Raw genomic sequence first — 23,690 nt, 5'->3', positions numbered from 1 at the left:
ATTATCGAAAACCCAATCGTGCAGATGGATAAGAATGCTCTTCGCAAATAATTTACCAGTCACATCCAGGAGAGAGATCTGTCTAAAACTGGCAGGGGAATTTTTTTGACCCTTTTTGTATAATGGAACAATTATACTTCCCTTCCAGGATTGTCGAATGTTGCCATGCGTATAGCAATGGACAAACAGTGGATTTAAAAATTCTGCCCATGCTTTGCCATCCTTTTTGACTATGGCTATTGGTACATCACCTGGGCCCATCGCACTAGAGTATCTTGCCCCTCTAATGTAACCCTCTATTTCAATGCGCAAAGGGGCTCCATAATCACTCACCATGGAAGAGGCAGAGCCAACATCGGGATTCCATCCAACTGTAGAATTTAAAGCATACAGCTGGGATATATACACGGACCATTCTACATCTGAAATCAAAATGGGCTTTGCCTTATCTCTCCCAAAGCAAAATTTTTCTATCAGCGCCCAATATTTCTTGGTGTCACCGTTTTGAGCGACCTCTCGAAGTTTAACCCAGTTAGAGTCTTCGACCCTTCTGCGTTCTGATACCATTTTCCTTTTCCATGCCTGTTTTAGTCTATTGATTTTCCTTTGCCTTGGTATTGAGGACAGCCTACATTGTTCCCTGATTAAAGCATGAATTTCCCGGTTTAGTTTTTTGATTTACCATGATTTAGCCACTGGCTATGCAAAACTGGCAACTTGCTTTTTACTTCCACACAATCTAATTACAGCCAGGATTCTCTCAAACCTGGCAATTGGGGTTTCTTAAGTGCAAATAAAGGCAACATTTTCTAAAATTCTCTTTAAACTTTGGGAACAAATGATTTGACCAAAAAGTGCACCCATTACTGTGATTATATGAAACCTTTTTGTCCCTATGATTCCTGGCTTCTCAATTTCCATGTCAACATTAACAGCCAAAATTCTTTGATCACTTATGCTTGTTGGAAGTACCTTAAATTGTGTACATGCACCAAAAAGTTGGTAAGATACCACCATGTAATCAATTAATGAATGACCATATGGGCCCCGGTAAGTATAGGCTGGGGAATCCTCTGAGAATCTGCCATTTAGCATTTCTAGGTCTAACATTTTCAGATTATGCATAAGTAACAGGGCTCTTTATCTGATCTTAAATGATCGTGCAGTAAAGAATCCGGAATAGACCATACTTCCTCCAACTCAAAATTTAAAAAAGACATGATAGAACCATCGGAAATATTTGTGTTAAAATCACCCACCATCATAATCCGTGAGCATTCTTCAGTGTTACGTATCCTTTGCACATAGGTACAGATGGAATCAACCAGTGTATTGGATGCTCTTCCTGAGGAAATATACACGTTTACCAGAAAAAGGGAAACAGCTTGCTCTAATTTATCTTCACCCATCCTCAACATCACTCCCATACAGCACTTTGAGGGATGAATGTAAATCACAGGATCCCATCTTATGGGACAGCTCAGTAAAATAGCTAAACCACCGCTAGCATGCCAATTTCCAAAAGATTTTGCTGCACAACAGTATACAAAGAAAATCTGGAAGTGAAATTCCCCACCATTCCAGGTTTCGTAGAGGAAAATTATTTTAGGGTCATATTCTATTAACGATTTAAGCTTACAATTAGTTTTTCCTACCCCAGCTAGATTCCAGGATAGAATTCTTCCTAATTGGCTACCACCTCCTCAGTTTTGTAGTTCCTTTTGAGCCATTCAAGGTATCGGCTACCCAGCTCCAGTAGGCCATCTCATCCTCCCTAATGGGACTACTGGGCCTTTGAACTTGGGGACTTATAATGGTAATTTCTCTGATTCCTAGCCTTTTCCGTACTTATATTTTAATGTCTTTAGGATTAATAGGGTTTATAATGCCCATAGGAGTAGAGAACAGGCTACCTGGCACCTGATGGGTCTTCCCAGAGGATTCAAGTCGACCAAGCCAAGGATTCACACAAGGTAGCACGTCTATACCTGTTTACCTAAAGCAATCTACATTGGCCAGTACTAGCATTGAAACTACCCCTGATGTAAATGTGACTCTATTTCTGATAACAACTGAAAAAGGGTGCTTCTATTCAGTAACATTGAGTCAGTATCGAACAGGAAGACAAAAAGCAAGGTTTTGTTCATATGCCAGATACCCGGCCCTGTGTGCCCTAGGTGCCTCTTACCCATTGGCCCCAAAACCGATCCCCTCTATGACTTAACCCTATTACTAATACAAACTGTGATAAAGTCCCCCTCTCCAACTCTCCCCTGACCGGGATTAAAATATACTGGGAGAGTATCTCAACCAAAAGCAGGAAGAGGGTACCTCCACTAACCAAACCCTGTTCTAACACAGAGAAATATGAATTTGTCAGAACATTTCCTGGTGTAGGGTCTCCACTGGTCCCTTGATGAGCCAAAATAGTGTTGCAGGGGAAACTCACAATCTCTATGTCACCCAAGGTGACTTTGGGAGACCCTCTTTCTTCCTGACCCTCTTGGCTCTGTGGCTTATTTGGCACTGAGTCCAAGAAGGTCAGCTGATTACCATTAACTAGCCCTGCGTTATGACCAACATTCAATATAGATTGCCCCAAGGGCCCAGGGACCTTTCTACTTGATGGTGATTTAGTACTATTAGGCTCCTCAATTACGGTAGGGAACCGCAGTTTTTTCTGTTTCCGTTTAGGGATATGTCTAATCCTGTTCTTCTTCTTCCCCCTCTGACTTTGTCGGGTGTTACTTTCTCTCGGTGGGGGAACCCAAGGAGCACAGTCTCTAAAGTATTAGCAGCCTCTTTAATAAACTGTGATTTAATCGAGGGACCTGCCATACACAAGGTGTTTAAGTTACATTTTCTCAAAAGTGTGCGCTTAGGTGATGGAAGGAAATAAATAATTTCTGCAGCCCACCGCCCCCACTGTCTGATGTCAGGCTAAATGTTAAATTAACCTTAATATTAATGTTGGTTTAATATGGCTGGGTCCAAACTGGAATGGCATGGTAAGCAAAGTAACTATGGATTTAGGCCCAGATATCTGCACTGGGATGAACGCATGACATTGTTCTGCATTCTGTCCATCAGTTGTTCTTTTTGCATTTGTCACCCCGAGTGGGACGGGTATGCCCAGACGGGAGTCCCGTGCTCTCTATGCCACTGGAGTTCAGTTATCCTGGCTGATGAGGGCTGAAAGCCCGAAACCGGTACTAGGATGCTTGTTTCCATTCCAGTGAAGGCCTTGCCTGGCCTGGCAGTTCGGGCTGTTACCATTGGGCGCAGGGTCAAGACTGATTTGCATATGGCTGGGTCCAAACTGGAATGGTATGGTGAGCACAAAAATGATGGATTTAGGCCCAGAACTCTGTACTGGGGTGAATGTATGACATTGTTCTGGGTTCTCTGCATCAATTTGTATTTTTGCATTTGTCATCCTGAGTGGGACAGGTATGCCCAGACTTGGGTCCCGTGCTCTCCATGCCATTGGAGTCAAGCTATACTGGCTGATGAGGGCTGAAAGCCCAAAACCGGTCTTAGGATGCTTGTTTCCAGTCCAGGAAAAACCTGAACTGGCAGTTTGCGCTGGACTGTTGCCATTGGGTGCAGGGCGAACACTGATTTGCATATAGCTGGGTACAAACTGGAATGGCATGGTGAGAAAAAAACAATGGATTTAGGCCCAAATCTCTGTACTGGGGTGAATGTATGACATTGTTCTGGGTTCTGTCCATCAATTGTTATTTTTGCATTTGTCATGCTGAGTGGGACGGGTATGTCCAGACTTGGGTCCCATGCTCTCCATGCCATTGGAGTAAATCTATACTGGCTGATGAGGGCTGAAAGCCAGACACCGGTCCTAGGATGCTTGTTTCCAGTCCAGGGAGTACCTGGCCTGGCAGTTCGGGCTGGACTGTTCCCATTGGGCGCAGGGTCAAGACTGATTTGCATATGGCTGGGTCAAAACTGGAATGGCATGGTGAGCAAAAAACCGATGGATTTATGCCCAGATCTCTGTACTGGGGTGAATGTATGACATTGTTCTGCATTCGTCCATCAATTGTTCTTTTTGCTTTTATTTTTTTGTAAATTTATTTGAAAGGTTTTATATAGCTCTGGCTAGAACCGAGGGTATCAGAGCGCTTCACATCAACATTGAAGATAAATGGGAAAGTAACAATAAACAGTACATGAAGCAAATTAAATCAAACATCACATGAAAATAAAGGAATACATAAAATAACATAATGAGCACCGTGCATATAGCATAATAGAGAATAGATTACTATGACCAGAATGCCATTGTAACAAGTAATTTATACAATATAGTAGGGAGGACTAGGTAGACAATCTCAGGGGGCGACGGTATTGTGAGGGGGACCTAGGATCTAATTACCCCAAAAATGTTGTGAGAAGGTGAGTTTTAAGCTCTCTTTTGAAGCTGTCATAGGAGGGGTTGCATCGAAGGTCTTAGGGGAGGGCGTTCCAGATGGTTGGGGCCTTGCCAGAGAAGGAGCGGGATTTTGATGCGTTTTTTTTTAGAAGAGTTGGAATGAGAAGAAGAGCGTTAGTGCTTCTCAGCGATCTTTTTTGAGCTTCGTTAAGAGGTATGTTGGAGTGTCCTGATAGAGGGCTTTGTGTGTGATACATGCAATTTTATAAGAGAATTTGTCTTCAATGGGGAGCCATTTGAGGGTCTTGAGGGTAGGAGAGATGCGGTCAAAACGTTTACTGTTAGTTGTTAATCTAGCTGCGAGGCTGAGGGCGGATTTGATGGGGGCAAGGTGGATTTTGGGAGTACGGGAGAGAAGGGCATTCCCGTAATCAATTTTGGATAGGACCAGGGATTGGATCATTAGTTTGAAGTTGTTAGCTGGGATGAAAGGTTTGATTTTTTTGAGATGGCTTGTGTGAAGAGTGTACTTTTTGCCGAGTTCTTTACATGGGAGTTGAGCGTGAGTTTATTGGTGATGGTGATGCCGAGTGATTTGACAGATTCAGCGAGGGAGAGAGACCAGTTTAGGGCGTTAAGGTCAGCAATCCATGCTTGGATGGGGAGAGGGTTGTTTTTGGGAGAGAAGAGAATGATCTCGTTTTTTTTAGGGTTGAGTTTAAGATGGTTGTATGGAACCAGGTTTGGATCTTGGTTAGTGTAGAGTTAAGGTGTAGGATATCGGCATGGGATTTAATTTTATAGTACAGTTGGGTGTCATCAGAGTATAGGTAGTAGTTGATTTTTGCTTGTTTAAGTATGAGGGTGCGGGGTTCATTAAAGAGGTTGAAAAGGGCGGGGGAAAGGATGGATCCTTGTGGGACCTAGGGAGACAGAACTAGGTTTAAAGAGGCTGTTTTGAATTTTAATTTGTTGGGTTCTATGTTGGAAGTAGGATGTGAACCAGGTAAGGACAGTGCCATTAATGCCAAAGCAATCTTTGAGTGTATTGAGTAAGGTTGGGTGGTAGACAAATGCAGAGGTAAGGTCAAGGAAGATGGTAGGTAGCTCTCACCCTTGTCCAGTGCTAAGTGAATATCATTGACTATGTTTAGCAGTGCGGTTTCGGTGCTTCAACCTTTACAGAAGCCAGGTTGAAGGGGGTCTAGAAGGTTAAATGTGTGATTATCCAATTGGTGGATGGCGCTTTTTTGAGGGCTTTGGAGAGGAGGGGGAGATTGGACATAGGGCGGAGATTGCTAGGGTCATTGGGGTCGGCTTTGGGATTTTGGAGGATGGGTTGATTTGTCCGAGTTGAAGTGAGATGGGAACATTTCCTGTAGTGAGGGCGGTGTTAATGATGTTGGTCCAGTAGGGGGCAATAACGTGTTTTAAGATCTTGGACGAGTGCGGACGGCAGAGGGTCTTTAGTGTGGGAGGATGGTTTGAGTTTAGTTAGGATGTTGAGGACTTCCTGTTCAGAAACGTGGAGGAAATTATGCCATGAGGCATTATTTTTAAGCAGTGGGATATTGGGGAGAGGTTCAGGAGGGATGAGCGATGGGAGGAGGAGTGGAGAATTCAGAGGTGTGTTCGCAGGGAGAGGAGGATAGGGTGTGGTAACCCGGGGGTGTTGAGGGGTGGTTGAGGGTTGAGGGTGGAGGAAAGCGCGGTCAATTTTTGCGATTTTTTCACTGAAAAAGTTAGCAATTTCTTAACTTTTGTTAAAGGAGGCCACTGGGTTAGGCAGTGCAGGTGAGGTTTGATTTCTCATAATGTTGAACAGTTCACTAGGTCTGTTTTTGGCGTGAGAGAGTTGAAGACGAACAAATTATGCTTTCTCAGAAAGATGTGTTTTTTGTAGGACGATCTGGCATTTCTGAGGAGGGCGAGATGGGATGGGGAAGGGTGTTGTCTCCATGTTCTTTCATCCAGTCTCAGTGAGCGCCTTTCTTTATTAAGGTCAAGGGTGAACTATGATTTAGAGGGGACAATTTTTAGTGTTTTCGTTTTTAGAGGGGTGAGTTTGTCTAAAACCTCTGAGAGGGCTTTGTTAAAGTGCTCAGTGAGTTCATTTGCGTTAAAGGAAGGGGCGGTGAGACTGAGTTGGTATTGGAGTTCATTTTCTAACACGCCAGGGGGGATTTGCCTAAGATTTCTGGTCTCAGTTGTAGTCTTAGGGCCAGATGTAGGTAGCCCAATACCAGTCGGTAACGGCCGAAGTTACCGAATTTTGGCCGTTACCGACCAGTATTAGGCTATTGAGATGTAGGTGGCTACATTTCAGATTCGGTAATTTACCGAATCAGTAATTTAAGGAATCGGTAAATTACTGATTCCTTAAAATACCGAATTGGTAAATTACCGAATCTGAAATGTAGGGAGCACTCGAATTAGTGCATTGCATGGTTAGGGATTCGGTATTTACCACCAAATAAAAGTTGGTGGTAAATATCAAAAACCTTTGAAAAAGCTAATTTGTGCCTTTTTCAAAAGTGCCCTGTGGCGGGTATGTATGTGTGCCACATGTGCACCCATGCACTATTCAGGGGTGCAACAGGGTGTCAATGTGACACCCTGCCACACTTGAATGTGTTCCCCCATTACCGATTTGGTAAATACTGATTCAGTAATTCCCATTCATTCCTATGGGCCTTCAGGCCCATAGGAATGAATAGGAATTAGCGATTCTGTATTTGCCGAATCGGTAATTACAGAATATTACCGATTCGGTAAACTTTACAGAATACTTACCTACATACCATTTACAGATTCTAAAATACCGAATCGGTAAAATTTAGCATTTTAGAATCGGTAAATGGAACTTACCTACATCTGGCCCTTAGTGTTTTGTTTGGGGGCGGGTGGCGCTGGAGGGGAGATTGTAAACAGGATGAGATGATGGTCAGACCAATCGATGGGGATGATGTAGGATAAGGATGTCAGATCAGGTTTGGAGATGATGGCGTCTAGAGTAGCTCCTTTGGCGTGGTTGGGGGCATTGCAAATCTGCTTGAGGTCACTAATCTCAAAAAGGTTGTTGAGAAGGTTGGTTGTAGGGTGATTGGGTTCATCCCAGCGGAGGTTAAGATCTCCAAGGAAGAGATCGTTGGATTTGGAAAGTAGTGAAGTAGTGATAAGGTCAGATAGTTCTTCTGCAAATGGGAGGTGTTATCTAGGAGGGTGGTATATGTTATTGAGTAGTATTGGGGGGGGGCGTTTTTTATTTTGAGTTCGGCTCCTAAATATTCAAAGGTTGTGTAGTCAGGGTTGTTAATTTGGGTGAGCTGTAGTTCTTCTATGTAAATAATTGCTAGGCCCCCCTATTTTTTCAGGTCTGTCTTTTCTGAGAGTAGCTGGGGGGGGGGTGTCAGAAGGTCAAGGATGGGTGTAGAGTGGTCTTTTAGCCAGGTTTCAATAAGGAAGGCAATGTCAGCATCCTCATTGAGAATGGTTTCGGAGATTTCTGTCGCATGACGTACAGCTGAGCGGCAGTTCATGAGCATGCAGGTAAGGGGCTTAGGGTTAGAGTTAGGGGCGGGGAATAGTTGAATGCGGGTGAGTTGAGGGGGGGTTTGGGGGAGCTTGGAGACTCCGGGCTTCTGCAGGTCCCCAAGATGACAGGAATGTTGGAGTGAGGGGGAGGGGTCTTTAGGAGGGGGATTGTTAAGGTAGGCGTTGCAGAGGGCAGATAGGCCGGGGGCGGAGTAGGTATTCGAGGTTCCAAGGGGTCTGTCGGAGCGGGTGAGTAGGGGCGTAGTTGTCCTGTGTTTGAGGTACGGGTGTTTTCTGTGTCTAGAATTAAGAGCATAGGGCCAAGAGGTGCGGGCTAAGGGTTTGTTGGAATTTATCTGATTGAAGTCTTTTCTGAGCAGGGTTAGTTCAGCAGCTAGGGTGGAAAGATTGTAATCTAAGTTACAAAGTAACTGATGGAGGTTGGGGAGGGGGGAGGTGGTGGTGTCTGAGCTGAAGGAGGGGTTAGGGACAGAGTGGCTAGGTAGAGAGCGTTGAAAGCTTGGATTTAATATGGGGGATAATGTAAGTGGTTCCGCGTTAGGAGGAGGATTGGGGAAGGCAAGGGGATGGGAGGGGTGTATGAGCCGGTGAGTGGAGGGGGTGTTGGGCGCGACGTGTGCTGGACTGGTAGGGGGAGAGGGTTAAAGGGGGTAAGTGGGGGAGAGTATGCGGGGCAAGAGGGGATGCGGAAGCAGTGAAATGGGTGGAAGTGCAGTTTGTGAAGGAATGGGTGGTGACATGAGGTGAAGTGGTCGTTAAGGGACTAGTAAGAGGGGGAGGAGGGATAATATGGAGGTTGTGGGGTTTTGGAGTTGGTCGGTCAATAGGGGACGAGGGTTCAGAGGAGTGTATTGTGGGCGTGGGTGGGGGATGGTTCTGGAGAGGAGGGAAGGGTAGGATTTAGGGTGAGGGATGAGTCATCACAGGTAGGACTGTCATGAAGGTGTGGAATTTGTCTCTGGGGGGCAGAGGAGAGTTGAGAGGGGGTCTGGGAGGGAAGGTGAGCGGAGGTGGAATTGGATTGCGATAGGGGTTGGTTCGAGTGAGGGTGACAGAGTAGGAGTTGTTGTCCAGGGAGTAATTCGGGAGAGGGTTGGGAGTAGGGGTGGCCGAGGGGGGTCCTGAGAGGTATTGGGACTGAGAGGTTGTTGGTGGGGGAGTAGAAAGTGCCACAAGGTCGTAAAGAGTGTTGAAGAGGAGTTTGAAGATTAAGAGGTGCTTCTTGGAGGCTTGAATCAGGATGTTTCCAGTTTTGTACACGGAAATGGTTAATTCACCAGGAAAAATAGAGGAAGGAGAAGTGGCAAGTTTATGACCATGAGGGATTTTAATCGAGCTAGGTACTGGGAGGTGTTGTAAGAAGGTGCTCTTCCATTTACAGCGGCATTTGATTTAGAAAATGTAGTTAGTTTTAATGGGTACGTGAGGCTGTGATAGTTATCTTCAATGAGGGTTTCAGGATGATGGGTTAGGAGTTCATGTTTGAAGTTCTTTTTGGCATTTTATGAGAGGTTGGGAGGGTATGGAATTGTCCACGAGTTGGGACCATGTTTGACGAGCGCGGGGTGTTTGTCAGTTAGATCCTGAGTGGGGGGAGGCGCATAGGCAGTATTGAGGTGGGACATGGTGGTGCGGCTATACTGGGGGAGAAAAAGGGTGGTGACACGGGTGAGTAAAGAGCGGCAGGGAGGGAGGGGGGAAATTTAAAGGAAGGAGATTTTGGTGAAGAGTGATGCGTGGGAGAGTGTGTGAGGGTAGTTATTTCGGGGTCTCAGCAGCAGGGGTGGTGAATATAGGTACGAGAGATGCAGTTAATGGCACGTATATAGGTCGGTGAAGGGCGGAGGTAAGAAGGAGAGAATGTGTGAGACTTGTGAGAAACACTAAAAGGGTCAGATTATCAACTGGATTCGTCAGCACTAAGAACGTTGTAGGTGAGGTAAGGTGAATAGATCTATGGCACAGATTGAGTCGTAAAGGTGAGTTGAGAAACAATTGAGTGTGATGACTGAGACATTACATTCTATGGTTATAGGGTCAATACATTCCATTTACAGGTGCATGCAGATATTGATAAACAAAGTGGTGAGGCGGTTTAAGGAAGAAGAGAATACAGAGGGGAAGAGGAGGAATATGAGAGTGAAAGGAGGAGGGTCACATGTGGGGTGAGTTCAGAGCAGGTAGATAGGGGCAAGTGAATTGGGTTAGATAGGGGGAGAAGAAGGGCTTAGCGTGCTCTAGAGAGACAGTAAGAGAAAGGGTAGGGCAAGATTTAGACTGGAGGCAGGGTGAAAAAATTGAACTGCGGACTGGAAATTCACAAGAGTGTTTAAGGGGTTAGTCCGAAATTCACGAACAGGATAGACAGGCCTGTCTGTTGAGGATAGACTCCGAAAGTTCTGGCTTCATGGACGAAGGTATAGGGTTGGAGATCAGGTCCAAGGTATATGGCACTGTCTCCTGACGTTGTGGGGGTGTGGCAGGAGGGGCATGGGGCATGCCAGCACAGAGAGCTAGTCTTCAGGTAGTCGGTTGGTTGTCTGGTCATGGGCCTAGGAGGCAGGATGACCACCTGGATAGGTTCTCAAAGAAGAAGGACAGAATGAGGACTGTCAACTCAAGAGGGGAACCCCCCCACGAGGCAGCGGTTCAGCGAAAGCCAAGTAGAAGTAGGTTTTCTGTGACGGACCAATGTACATGGAGCAACATTCTTTCAAGTGTGGCACAAAATGGAGGCAGGGAATCGCTTTCCCAAATCAAAATGGTCGCATTGATCCAGGATTCAAATGGATACTGCGAGCAGTAACAGGGACAAAACAGATCAGGGACTTCTGTGGAATCCCACGATGTGGGTCTCTTTGGGTATAAGTGAAGCGTAGAGCTCAAGGGATGCCAGGGTCGTCTTGGCGAGCTCTCATGTTGGTAGAGAGGTGCCACTGATCAGACCTACTTGCCAGTGGTTCTCGGGGCCATTTAAGCAAGTTTCGTGCATTCAGTGTGGAGCCACAGCCGGGACAACCCGGTCCCCGGGGTAGATACATGTGAGTTTTTTTTTTAAATGAATAAAATAAAGGCCCATATCAAGTGAGCAACGAGGAGGGGCACTGTGTGACTCTAATGGGTTCAATGTTGTCGAGGATAATATTAGAAATGTTTGGTGGTCTCACCACCTTCATTTAAGTTGAAAGAGTTAAAACAGAATTTGGCAGGCTCACCTCTGGAGGAGTTGTGGTGAGCTTCAGGTTTTCGGCGAAGATCCTGGGATCGCAGCTGTCCCCCTCCCTTGTCGGCATCTTAGCGATAGTTTCCACGGCTCTGGCGGGTCGTCCTCACGTACGAGAAACGTCTTTCGGCCATCTTGGGGTGGATTTTTTTCCACGGGTTCTGGTGTGGGTTCCAGTGTGCCCGCTGGTGCCCCGAGGATCTCACAGCCATGTAGGAGGGCTCTCGGCAGGCCAGAGGGAGGCACTGCGCAAAATCGGCAGGACAGAAAGGGGATCACTGTGCACTGTTATTTTTCGGATGAGGGGACCACAATTCCGTCGGTAGCTCCAGGAGAGCTGTGGGGAGTTACTTCACGGCTCAGCCAGGCTATGTTGTGCAAACAACAGGTTCCCCAGTGGTTCCACAGTCGGGGCTCCTTCAGGCATGCGCTCATGAAGTTTGGGCCAGATCTGGAAACGGCAAACCGCAGTGGGCCCAACCTCCGGCCTCGGTCTCAGGAAGAGGAAGACCCCGGGGCAGACCTCACGCCAGAGAAAAAGTCCACTCCAGCCGGGAGCCGATCAGCCAGGACTCACCATTTGGGTCTTAGGATGCAAGTCGGCACCTTGGAACCTAGCCAGGCTGCAGGATCCCGGCGGCGATCGTGGGAACTCAGCGGACCTAGCCCTAGGTGTCGGCCCCTGCGAGTCCCCTGGATCGGGACCTTAGCAGCAAGAGCCCACGGCACAGCAGCCCTTTCTTCTTCACGGCCTGGATCACGAGAGGAACTGTTGTGCATGCCGCAGCGCCAGGACGTAGGTCAGAGTGGGAGGAAGTCCGGGCGAATCGACGTCGGGACTCCAGGGATCCAGTCCTAGGTATCGGCCCCTGCGAGTCACCTGGATCAGGACCCAAGCAGCAAGAGCCCACGGCACAGCAGACGGGTCTTCTTCGAGGGCCGGATCACAAGTGGAACTGCCGGTGCGGGCCTGAGAGCCACGACATAGGCCAGGGTGTGAGGAAGTCCAGGAAAATCGACAACGAGCCCTGGGGTAAGCTGATACGATCATTTTTCCAGATTCACTCAAGTATTTGTTGCAGTATGCAAAGATTCAGTTGGATGGGTCAGGAAGGTCGGACGGACAGGTAATCAGGATATAAATACCGATTTGGTATTCCCCAACCCAGGAGCTCGGTAAAGGAGCTCCTACTCAGTGGCCACCTTACATCTCACCCTGAGTGGGACGCGTATACCCAGACGTGGGTACCGTGCTCTTCATGCCACTGGAGTCAAGCTATACTGGCTGATGAGGGCTGAAAGCCAGAAACCGGTCCTAGGATGCATGTTTCTAGTCCAGGGAGGACCTGGCCTGGCAGTTCAGGCTGGACTGTTCCCATCGGGCGCAGGGTAAAGACTGATTTGCATATGACTGGGTCCAAACTGGAATGGCATGGTGAGCAAACAAACAATGGATTATGGCCCAGATTTCTGTCTGGGGTGAATGTATCAAATTGTTCTGCATTCTGTCCATCAATTGTTATTTTTGCATTCGTCACCCCGAGTGGGATGGGTATGCCCAGATGTGGGTCCCATGCTCTCCATGCCACTGAAGTCAAGCTATTTTGGCTGGTGAGGACTGAAAGCCCGAAACCTATCCTAGGATGCTTGTTTCCAGTCCAGGGAGGACCTGGTCTGGCAGTTTGTGCTGGACTATTGCCATTGGGCGCAGGGTCAAGACTGATTTGCATATGGCTGGGTCAAAACTGGAATGGTATGGTGAGCAAAAAAACGATGGTTTTAGGCCCAGATCTCTCTACTGGGGTGAATGTATGACATTGTTTTGCATTCTCTCCATCAATTGTTCTTTTTGCATTTGTCACCCTGAGTGGGACAGGTATGCCCAGACATGGGTGCTGTGCTCTCCATGCCACTGGAGTCAAGCTATCCAGGCTGATGAGCGCTGAAAGCCTGAAACCGGTCCTAGGATGCTCGTTTCCAGTCCAGGGAGGTCCTGGCCTGGCAGTTCGGGCTGGACTGTTTCTAGTGGGTGCAGGGTCAAGATTTATTTGCATATGGCTGGGTACAAACTGGAATGGCATGGTGAGCAACAAAACAATAGATTTAGGCCCAGATCTCTGTACTGGGGTGAATGTTTGACATTGTTCTGGGTTCTGTCCATCAATTGTTATTTTTGCATTTGTCATCCTGAGTGGGACGGGTATGACTAGACTTGCGTCCCGTGCTCTCCATGCCACTGGAGTCAAGCTATCCTGGCTGATGAGCACTGAATGCCCGTGACCAGTCCTAGGATGCTTAATTCCAGTCCAGGGAGGACCTGACATGGCAGTTCGGGCTGGACTGTTCCCATTGCGTGCAGGGTCAAGACTAATTTGCATATGGCTGGGTCCAAACTGGAATTGCATGGTCAGCAAAAAAACAATGAATTCAGGCCCAGATCTCTGTACTGGGGTGAATGTATGACATTGTTTGGCATGCGTCCATCAATTGTTCTTTTGCTCTTGTCACCCGAGTGGGACAGGTATACCCAGATGTGGGTCCCGTGCTCTCCATGCCACTGGAGTCAAGCTATTCTGGCTCATGAGGGCTGAAAGCCAGAAACCTGTCCTAGGATGCTTGTTTTCTGTCCAGGGAGGACCTGGCCTGGCAGTTTGGGCTGGACTGTTCCCATTGGCCGCAGGGTCAAGACTAATTTGCATAAGGCTGGTTCCAAACTGGAATGGTATAGTGAGCAAAAACACTATGGATTTAGGCCCAGATCTCTGTACTGGGGTGAATGTATGACATTGTTCTGCATTCTGTCCATCAATTGTTCTTTTTGCATTTATCACCCCAAGTGGGACAGGTGTGCCCAGACATGGGTCCCGTGCTCTCCATGCCACTGGAGTCAAGCTATCCTGGCTGATGAAGGCTGAAAGCCCGAAACCGATCCTAGGATGCTTGTTTCCAGTCAAGGGAGGACCTGGCCTGGCAGTTTGGGCTGGACTGTTGCCATTGGGTGCAGGGTCATGACTGATTTGCGTATGGTTGGATGCAAACTCGAATGGCATGGTGAGCAAAAAAACGAGGGATTTAGGCCCAGATCTCTGTACTGGGGTGAATGTATAACATTTTTCTGGGTTCTGTCCATCAATTGTTATTTTTGCATTTGTCATCCTGAGTGGGACGGGTATGCCCAGACTTGGGTCCCGTGCTCTCCAAGTCACTGGAGTCAAGCTATCCTGGCTGATGAAGGCTGAAAGTCTGAAACCGGTCCTAGGATGTTTGTTTACAGTCCAGGGAGGACCTGGCTTGGTAGTTCAGGCTGGACTGTTCCCATTGAGGACAGGGTCAAGACTGATTTGCATATGGCTGGGTCCAAACTGGAATGGTATGGTGAGCAAAAAAACAATGGATTTAGGCCCAGATCTCTGTACTGGGGTGAATGTCTGACATTGTTCTGCATTCTGTCCATCAATTGTTCTTTTTGCAACGATATTCATTCATCACAATATTTGTGGCTCACAATATAAAAAAATGTTCATCAAAATATTTTGTACTCAATATTTTGTCTGAATGCTGGGACATACCAGGTCAACCAAAAATAGAAGCATAGGAAACCACTGTGGGATCACACTGCTTCACCTCCCAGCGGTTCGCACCTGAGCATTGTGGTCAATGCAGTTCACCAAGCGTGTGTGCTTGTAGGATTGTCTCGAGTAATTTAATTACAAAGTTGCACTGGTCATCTCTAAACACGTGTTTCTGGATCATTATCATTCATCAATAGAGATTAGGCATCAAATATTTGGGGTTGCTGAGCAGGCTGCCAAAGTATTCTCAGGTCACAGCACCTCCCAAGGCGCACAGGTGCCTCTCCATGAGCACATCAGCTCAACCGGCTCGAGGGAACCTTTTAAACAGGAAACCAATGTGGGATCACACTGCTTCACCTCCAAGCGGGTCGCCCCTGAGCATTGTGGTCAATGCAGTTCACTAAGCGTGTGTGCTTGCAGGATTGTCTCGAGTAATTACAAAGTTGTACTGGCCATCTCTAAAACGTGTTTCTGGATCATTATCCGTCGTCAGTAGAGATTAGGCATCAAATATTTGGGGTTGCTGAGCAGTCTGCTGTGCACGTGTGTATCCAAGTGCGAGGGAGGATTAGCGCTGAAAGGAAGCTGTTTGTTAAAAGTAAACAAAGCCTGCTAGTCTTTGAAAATAAATATAAATCGTTTTATTCATATGGGAAGCTGCTCTAAGATAAATGTGTTTTGGTGTGCGGTGAACTGTGTCCAGTTCCACTAGTTGGCAGCACAACTTAGATGAGGATGTTACAGCAAGTTAAAGCGTGAATTTTTCGTGCAGAACAAAGTTTGACCTTGCGCACCCAATCTTGAGTGTCATATCTGCTGTGAAGGAAGCTGAGTTCTAGTGAAAAGGAGCAGCATTTGAAGGGGATTATCTGTACAAATAAAAGCGCAACAAAAAAACTGTCAAGGGCATTGCAGAGGGAATGTGCTTTGCCTCGCATGTCAAGGTTGCGCTGGCAGTGTCCCTCGCACATCATGGTTGCATTGGGAGTGTTCCTCACGGTGCACAGTCAAAATATCGAGTCAATGATGTCGACTAGCAGTAATATCGACTTCTAAATATCGAAGGTAAGAAATTTCGATGTTTTGTATATCGAAGTATAAAATATCGTTTTTGATCAGTGTGTATAATATCGAGGTAAATAATGTCGACATAAAAAATATCGAAATGTTAAAATATCGTTGTATTATGTTTTATAAGTTGTAATTTTGTTATTTTTATATATGGTATTTTTTTAAAGAAGTTTTTAACGAATTTTAAATTTTATAAATGTTTTAGGAGCAGGATGTTGGGTTTATAGGGGATCAGGGTGGGGAGTGTTTTAAAAAATATATTTTTTTCATAAAATTTTAATTTAAATAGGAATAAAAATTTAGAATTTCTAAATTAATTAAAAATTTTAGGAGCAGGATGTTGGGTTTTTAGGGGATAAGGGTGGGGAGTGTTTTAAAAAATATTGTTTATTTGTTATAAAATTTATTTTGAAATAGGAATTTAAAATTCAGAATTTCTCAATTATTTTTAAATTTTAAGAGTGGGATGTTGGGTTTCTAGGGGATAAGGGTGGGGAGTGTTTTATTTTTTTTTAATTTAATCATTATAAAAATTAATTTGAAATAGGAAATTTAAATTTAGAATTTCTAAATTAATTTAAAATGTTATGAGCGGGATATTGGGTTTATAGGGGATAAGGGTGGGGAGTGTTTTAACATTTTTGTAATAAATATTATAAAAATAAATTGGAAATTGGAAATTTAAATTTAGAATTTCTAAATTAATGTAAACTTTTAGTAGTGGTATGTTGGCTTTATACGGGATAAGGGTGGGGAGTGTTTCACTTTTTTTATTTATTTTTCATAAAATTTAATTTGAAATAGGAAATTAAAATGAATAATTTCTCAATTAATTTAAAATTTTAGCATTGGGATGTTGGGTTTATAGGGGATAAGGGTTGGGAGTATTTTTAAAAAATGTATGTAATTATTTAAAAAATATTTAGAAATTGGAAAATATATTTAAAAATGTATAAATTAATTATGTATTTTAGATTTGAGTGGGAATAGTAAATTATTTAGGTTCAGTGTCCAGCACCTACCCCAATTAATAGGTCGATTCCGATCCGGTAAAATCCCCGTCCGTACGAATCGTATCCGGAGCCGTTTCCGTACGACTCGTACACACACCGTACGACTCGGCGAGTACGATCCAGACCGGGTGATCAGGACGCTATTCGTACGGTCCTCGTCAGGTAAGGGCGATTCGTACGGAAAAGCGCACAATCACATACACACCGCACGGCGCGTACTCCCCATGATCGCAGGGGTACGGCGCGTACCCCTGCGATCATGGGGGGTACGTGCCGTACACCCAGCGTACATGGGGTATGCACCGTACACCCACCGTACATGGGGTATGGTGCATACCCCATGTACGCTGGGTGTACGGCACGTACCCCCCATGATCGCAGGGGTATGCGCCGTACCCCTGCGATCATGGGGGGTACGCGCCGTACCCGGGGGGGGGCGTTCCGTACCTGTTTCGGCGCGAACTCTGCGTTTACGACTGTTTTCAGCTCCCGTAGGAAAAGGGTCGTACGGTGCGTACCCGACACGAATCGTACTTGCTGGGTCGTAAAAACCAGCCGCGAACCGTAGTGATGTCGTGTACAGCGGGTTCCGAGTGAGACTCGTACGGAGATTTGAGTCGTACGGAGTCCTGTACGACTCGTACGGAGTTTGGCTCCTGGTACGGATCGTACTTCGTCGTAAGTACGGGACGTTTACGGGTACGATTCGTACGAGGAAAAAACGCTCCGTACGACGATTCGGAGCGCATTTTACCGGATCGGAATCGACCCCTAAATGTAGGTTAGAGTGGGAATAGTAAATTAATTAGGTTCAGTGTCCAGCACCTACCCCAATTAAATGTAGATTGGAGTGGAAATAGTAAATTAATTAGGTTCAGTGATTTAGCACCTACTCCAATTAATTGTAGATTGGAGTGGGAATAATAAATTAATTAGGTTCAGTGTCCAGCACCTACCACAATTAAATGTAGATTGGAGTGGGAATAGTAAAATAATTAGGTTCATTGTCCAGCACTATCCTAATTAAATGTAGATTGGAGTTGGAATAGTAAATTAATTAGGTTCACTCTCCAGCACCTACCCCAATTAAATGTAAATTGGAGTGGGAATAGTAAAAAAATTAGGTCCAGTGTCCAGCACCGACCCCAATTAAGTGTAGATTGGAGTGGGAATAGTAAATTAATTAGGTTCAGTGTCCAACACCTACCCCAATTAAATGTAGATTGGAGTAGGAATAGTAAATTAATTAGGTTCACTGTCCAAAACCTACCCCAATTAAATGTAGATTAGAGTGGGAATAGTAAAATGATTATGTTCAGTGTCCAGCACCTACCCCAATTTATTGTTCATTGGAGTGGGAATAGTAAATTAAGTAGGTTCAGAGTCCAGCACCTACCCCAATTAAATGTAGATAGGAGTTGGAATAGTAAATTTATAGGTTCACTGTCCAGCACCTACCCCATTTAAATGTAGATTGGAGTGGGAATAGTAAATTAATTAGGTTCAGTGTCCAGCACCTATCTCAATTAAATGTATATTGGAGTTGGAATAGTAAATTAATTAGGTTTAGTGTCCACCACCTACCCTAATTAAATGTAGATTGGAGTGGGAATAATAATTTAGTTAGGTTAAGTGTCCACCACCTACCACAATTAAATGTAGATTAGAGTGGGAATAGTAAATTAATTAGGTTCAGTGTGCAGCACCTACCCCAATTAAATGTAGATTGGAGTGGGAATAGTAAATTATTTCGGTTCAGTGTCCAGCACCTACCCTAATTAAATGTAGATCGGAGTGGGAATAGTAAATTAATTATGTTCAGTGTCCAGCACCTACCTCAAGTAAATGTAGATTGGAGTTGGAATAGTAAATTAATTAGGTTCAGTGTCCAGCACCTACCCTAATTAAATGTAGATTGGAGTGGGAATAGTACATTAATTATGCTCAGTGTCCAGCACCTATCTCAATGTAATGTAGATTGGAGTGGGAATAGTTAATTCATTATTTTTAATGTCCAGAATTTATTGTAAAATAAATGTATATTATAGTGGGAGTAATGTTTTAGTTAGGTTTATTTAAAATATTTGTTATAGTTAAGTGTCTAAAGTGTGTAATGTTTTATTTAAAATATATTCAAAGTTATATTTAATATAATAATTTTTAAATGTTATGTTATAATATGAGCTAAAATAATTATTATTGTAAAAATACTTTTTATATGTTTAAAATAAGGTGTTTTTATTTTTATTTTAAATTTTGTAATTATATATATATTGTAAAAGATACACATTTTTGTACAATGGTAGTAATAGTTATTGTTAGGTAGTCAAAACAAATTACACTGTATTTTTAATTTTTTTTTTATTATATAATTCAGAGAGTACATAAGTTAAAGAAAATATTTAATATAAATAACAGTACAAATGATTAACTAATATATAAGTATTTGTATTTTTTTATTTTATACAAATTATTTTTCATTTGTATAGTTGTTTAGACACGTACATTATAGGAACATACAAACAGTATAGTCAATGAAAATATATTTAACATTTGAATATATTTTGTACATATAGTTGGATGCATTTTTATTTTCATTTAAAATGGTTTTGTTAGTATATATTTTGTTATATGTTTTAAATATGACTTTATTGTTGAAATCATGGTATATATGTCAATATACATTTTAAAAAATGTAATTACATCATATACTGTTAATAATATACTATACAGCTTTTACATAATATAATTTTTGTATTATAATATGAATTATATTTTTCTAAATTATTAATACTAATATTTCATTTTTAATATTAATAATTATTAAATGTTTGCACATTTATTTCGTTGAAATAAATTAAATGTATACATTGTTTTTCTAATTTTTTTAACATGCATATTTTTCATATTAAATATTATAATGTAATAATATTAAATTTTATAATTTTACAATATATGAAGACAATTATATATTTTTGAATAAATCATACATACATTGAAAAAAATTGGAAAAATGTTTTTATAATTTTTAAATTATTATTTAATGTTAAATAAATTATTTAGTCATTTATTTAACTATTTTTGTGTTGATATTATTTGGGTCTTTTATTTTGTAACCGCTCTTTGTCTTTTTGGGTCATTTGGGAAGATTCAAGCTCGCGGTTGGAAGCTGCTTCCCGTCTGAGAAGGTAAGAGTTATTTTCTTTATATTTTAACTATTTTAAGTGTATTTGGAAGGTAGTAGTTTTATATTTAGGGTGTGTGGAGTTATGTATTAGAAGTTATGATGTTTGTAGTCGTTTATTTAGGTATTCATTTTTATCGGTGTGTTTTGCATTTACGGCCTAGTTAGAATCATTGTGTTTGTATGTATTTAGTTACTTTTTGTGTTAATGATGTATGTAATGGTCATTGAAAATGTATAGTTTTAACTTTTATGTGGGTGGGAATGTTTCTTTTTCTATTCTAGGTTTTTGGAGAAAGCGTTTTCGTTTCCGGAAGTTTTGCGTTTTTTTTACTAAAAGGAAGTGTATTTAAGTTGTCTCAATTAATATTTATTTTACACTTCCTTTATTATTCGGGTTTCCTGGAGCGGTTTTTATTCTTGTTTTACGTTTTCCGGTTTTTGATGGATTGTGGAGTATCGATTTTTTGGGGATGTTCGATGGATTTGGCACAATATGGATTTATAACTACCTGGATTATTTTGGAGAAGTTGGATTTTCGATTTACATCCCGGCAAAAGGTAAGTGATTTTAAATAAATGTTATTGTGGGTGGGGAAATGTGTTATTTTTATATAGTTGTTGTTTTGTTATATAATTATTTTGTCTATATACTTAAAAAAATATTATATATATTAGACAAAATAATAATATTTTTTTAAAAGGAAAAGTGTATGTTTATATTTTAGAGTTCTTTGGCTCGTTTTTAGTTTATATAGTTTGTATTTTTAGATTAGGGTTTTGGCAATCATTTTTAAGTATTCTACACCTTTTGTTGTAGGATAAAGTTGTATTTGTTGTTTGTAAATATTGGTACATTTGGGCAGTTTGTCGTGATAGTTTAAGTTTTATTTGTAAGACAAATTGCTCCATTCTTAATTCTTGAAAACTTTGTTCTTTTTGTATTGCCATTAGGAGTTTGTGTAGGGTAGGAGTTGTTCGGCCAGTTGAAGCTAGGAAGGCATTATGCCAACCCTAAACTGCGTTGTTTGTTTTGGCTTCTTCGTTTAGGGTTGGTAGATATACATTCCACGAAGGGATTTGGAATTTTGGTTGTCGTCTACGGACTGATCTGTGTAGTCTCCCCACCCAGGTGTCCTCGAAATAATCTAAAAGGGGAGCTAGTTTTGTTCATTTTCGGTGTAGAATGGACTTTCTATTAATTAAAAGGTTATAGTGCTCAGCCACGTCTGTGACTGGCACGTATGCTAGGGCTATTAGGTGTTTTATTTGGAATGCAAATGTGATGTTGGTTGCATAATCAACACTTAGGGGGTCATTAGAACGGGGTGCTGACTTAGGTATTGGGACCACCCGTAATAAGGGCGGGGGTCCCGTGGGGGATATTAGGATGCACCCACCACTGTTGCGGGCGCATCCTGCATTTTTAGCATTGTGGCAGGCGGTGCACTCAGCACCGCCCGCCACAATGCTAAAAATGCACAAATGCATTTGCATTAACAAAGCGGTAGGCACCGCGCGGTACCTGCTGCTTTGTTAATGCAAATGCAGCGGGGTACGACAGGGGTACCCCCTGTGTGCACCCACCACCTCTCCTTCACTCTAAAATGCACAAATGCATTTGCATTAACCAAGCGCCAGGCACCATGCGGTGCCTGCCGCTTTGTTAATGCAAATGCAGGGGGGTACGACAGGGGTACCCCTCGTGTGCAACCCCCACCTCTCCTTCACTCTGGGGGCCCGCATGGGGCCCCCATAGTGAAGACCACATGACTTTCCGTGCCGGCATCACCGCCATGGAAAGGCATCTAACTAAGCACATGGTAATATGGTGGCGGTGACTAATAGACACCGCCACCATATTAAACCTTTTCCGCCCCGGCCACAAGGTGACCGGGACGGAAAAGCGGTGACGGTCTTTCCGTTCGCCATGGTCCCCCCGCCATACTAATATGGAGGGGGTTCATTTATGTGAGGATGGCGGGCGGATTGCCCCCGCCAGGCCGGCAGTGGCTACCACCAGCCTGGCGGGGGCAATCTGCCCGCCATCCTAATGGGCCCCTCAGTGTTGATTTTTGTAAATGTCTCCATAGACATTAGTTGAAGTGGAAATAACATCCTTGTATGGATGTGTGAGGGTATATTTTAAGGATGGAATTTATCATGGCTTGTTCCAAGTCAATTACTATATTTAGGGGAAAGAAGTCTGTGGTTTCTTCTTTTATTTTGTTCAACATTTCTGTGTATGTTGAAGTTTGTTTGTTTGGTAACAAACAATAGATAAATGGAATGTAAGTGTTATGGTATTGTCCATGTATAGTATATAATTGATAGAATGGTTTAGGGCATATGCTAAAAGGGCCATCCATCATCCATGTTTGGCTTTCTTTTAATCTCTTTAAATTGTTTATTGTAGAAAACATAATTATCCTTTTATCTTTATTGTTCTTATCATAGAAGATAAAAGATTCATAATTTTGAGTTACGGTAAGGTCAGGGGGAACTATTACTATTTCAAAAGTTTTAGGTGTTGGTATTGTTGGTCTTGTAGATTTTTTAGTTCTAGCTATAGTTCTTTTTATAGAAGCTGTTGTTGGTAATTGACCTCTTGCTTCTCTAGGTACTTTAGGTAGTAGTTCTTTAAGTATTACCCTTGTTGGTAGTTCTGAGGTGCTGCTTAATTCTTTAATATGTTCTAGAGTAGATCTAACCTCTATTTCAGAGATATTAGGTGAATGGTTGTGTTCAGTTGTATTTATTTCACTTGTTTCCCTGGTTGTTGCATATATGCCCATAACATTTGTTTGAGTAATACTTAGAACATTTCCAGTTTACTCTAAGGTCTGTTTGTTTTTCTTGAGTATATATATACCCCATATAGCACAACAAAAATGTCCCTTTCTGAGATGTAATACATTTTGCATCTTCAGTCATTGTGGACTTCTTAATTCAAAACATTATAAGAAAATGTCATTAGTTATAATATATGGCATTAGTTATAATATATGCAGTTTTATTATATACTTACCAATCATAATTTAGTTGAATTCGGATATAGTTCTGGTCTTGTTTGCTCAATGCTGTTCTGTATTTTAGTGGTCTGTGGAAATAAAGTTACGTATATTTTAGTGCATGTTTAAATGTAAATTTTGGTGTTAGCATTTTGTAGGATACAATATTTTATGATTCATATGTTACATTTATTTTATAAAATTTTATACAAGTGTTACAAAAATAGAAAATGTATTTAATGCAGTTAAATTTTAACATTGTTATTTAGTAACCATGAATTATAGTACATGTGTATTTATTATATACTTACCAAGGGGCCATTTCTGATACGGTACAATCCAGTCCAAATCGCCGTACGGAGCGTATTTCCCCTACGATTCATACGCAGAACCGTACCCGTACGTACGATGTAGTACGATGTGTACTCAATGCAGATCTCCGTAGGAATCGTACAAAAGACAGTACGATTCAAGAAACCATATGGATCGCACTCGGAACATGCAGTACGCGATGTTCGTACGGATCGAGGCAGCTTTTTACGAACCAGCAAGTACGATTCGTCAGTACTACTCTTTCTCTACGGGACTTTAAAACATCCGTAAAAGCAAATTTCGACTCTAAATGCGTGCGAAACTGACTCCCCCGGGTATATGAGTGCACCCCA

The sequence above is a fragment of the Lissotriton helveticus genome, chromosome 5_1 (genome assembly GCF_964261635.1).
Source record: "Lissotriton helveticus chromosome 5_1, aLisHel1.1, whole genome shotgun sequence".
Classification (NCBI taxonomy): domain Eukaryota; kingdom Metazoa; phylum Chordata; class Amphibia; order Caudata; family Salamandridae; genus Lissotriton; species Lissotriton helveticus.
This window is presented reverse-complemented; position numbering follows the sequence as displayed.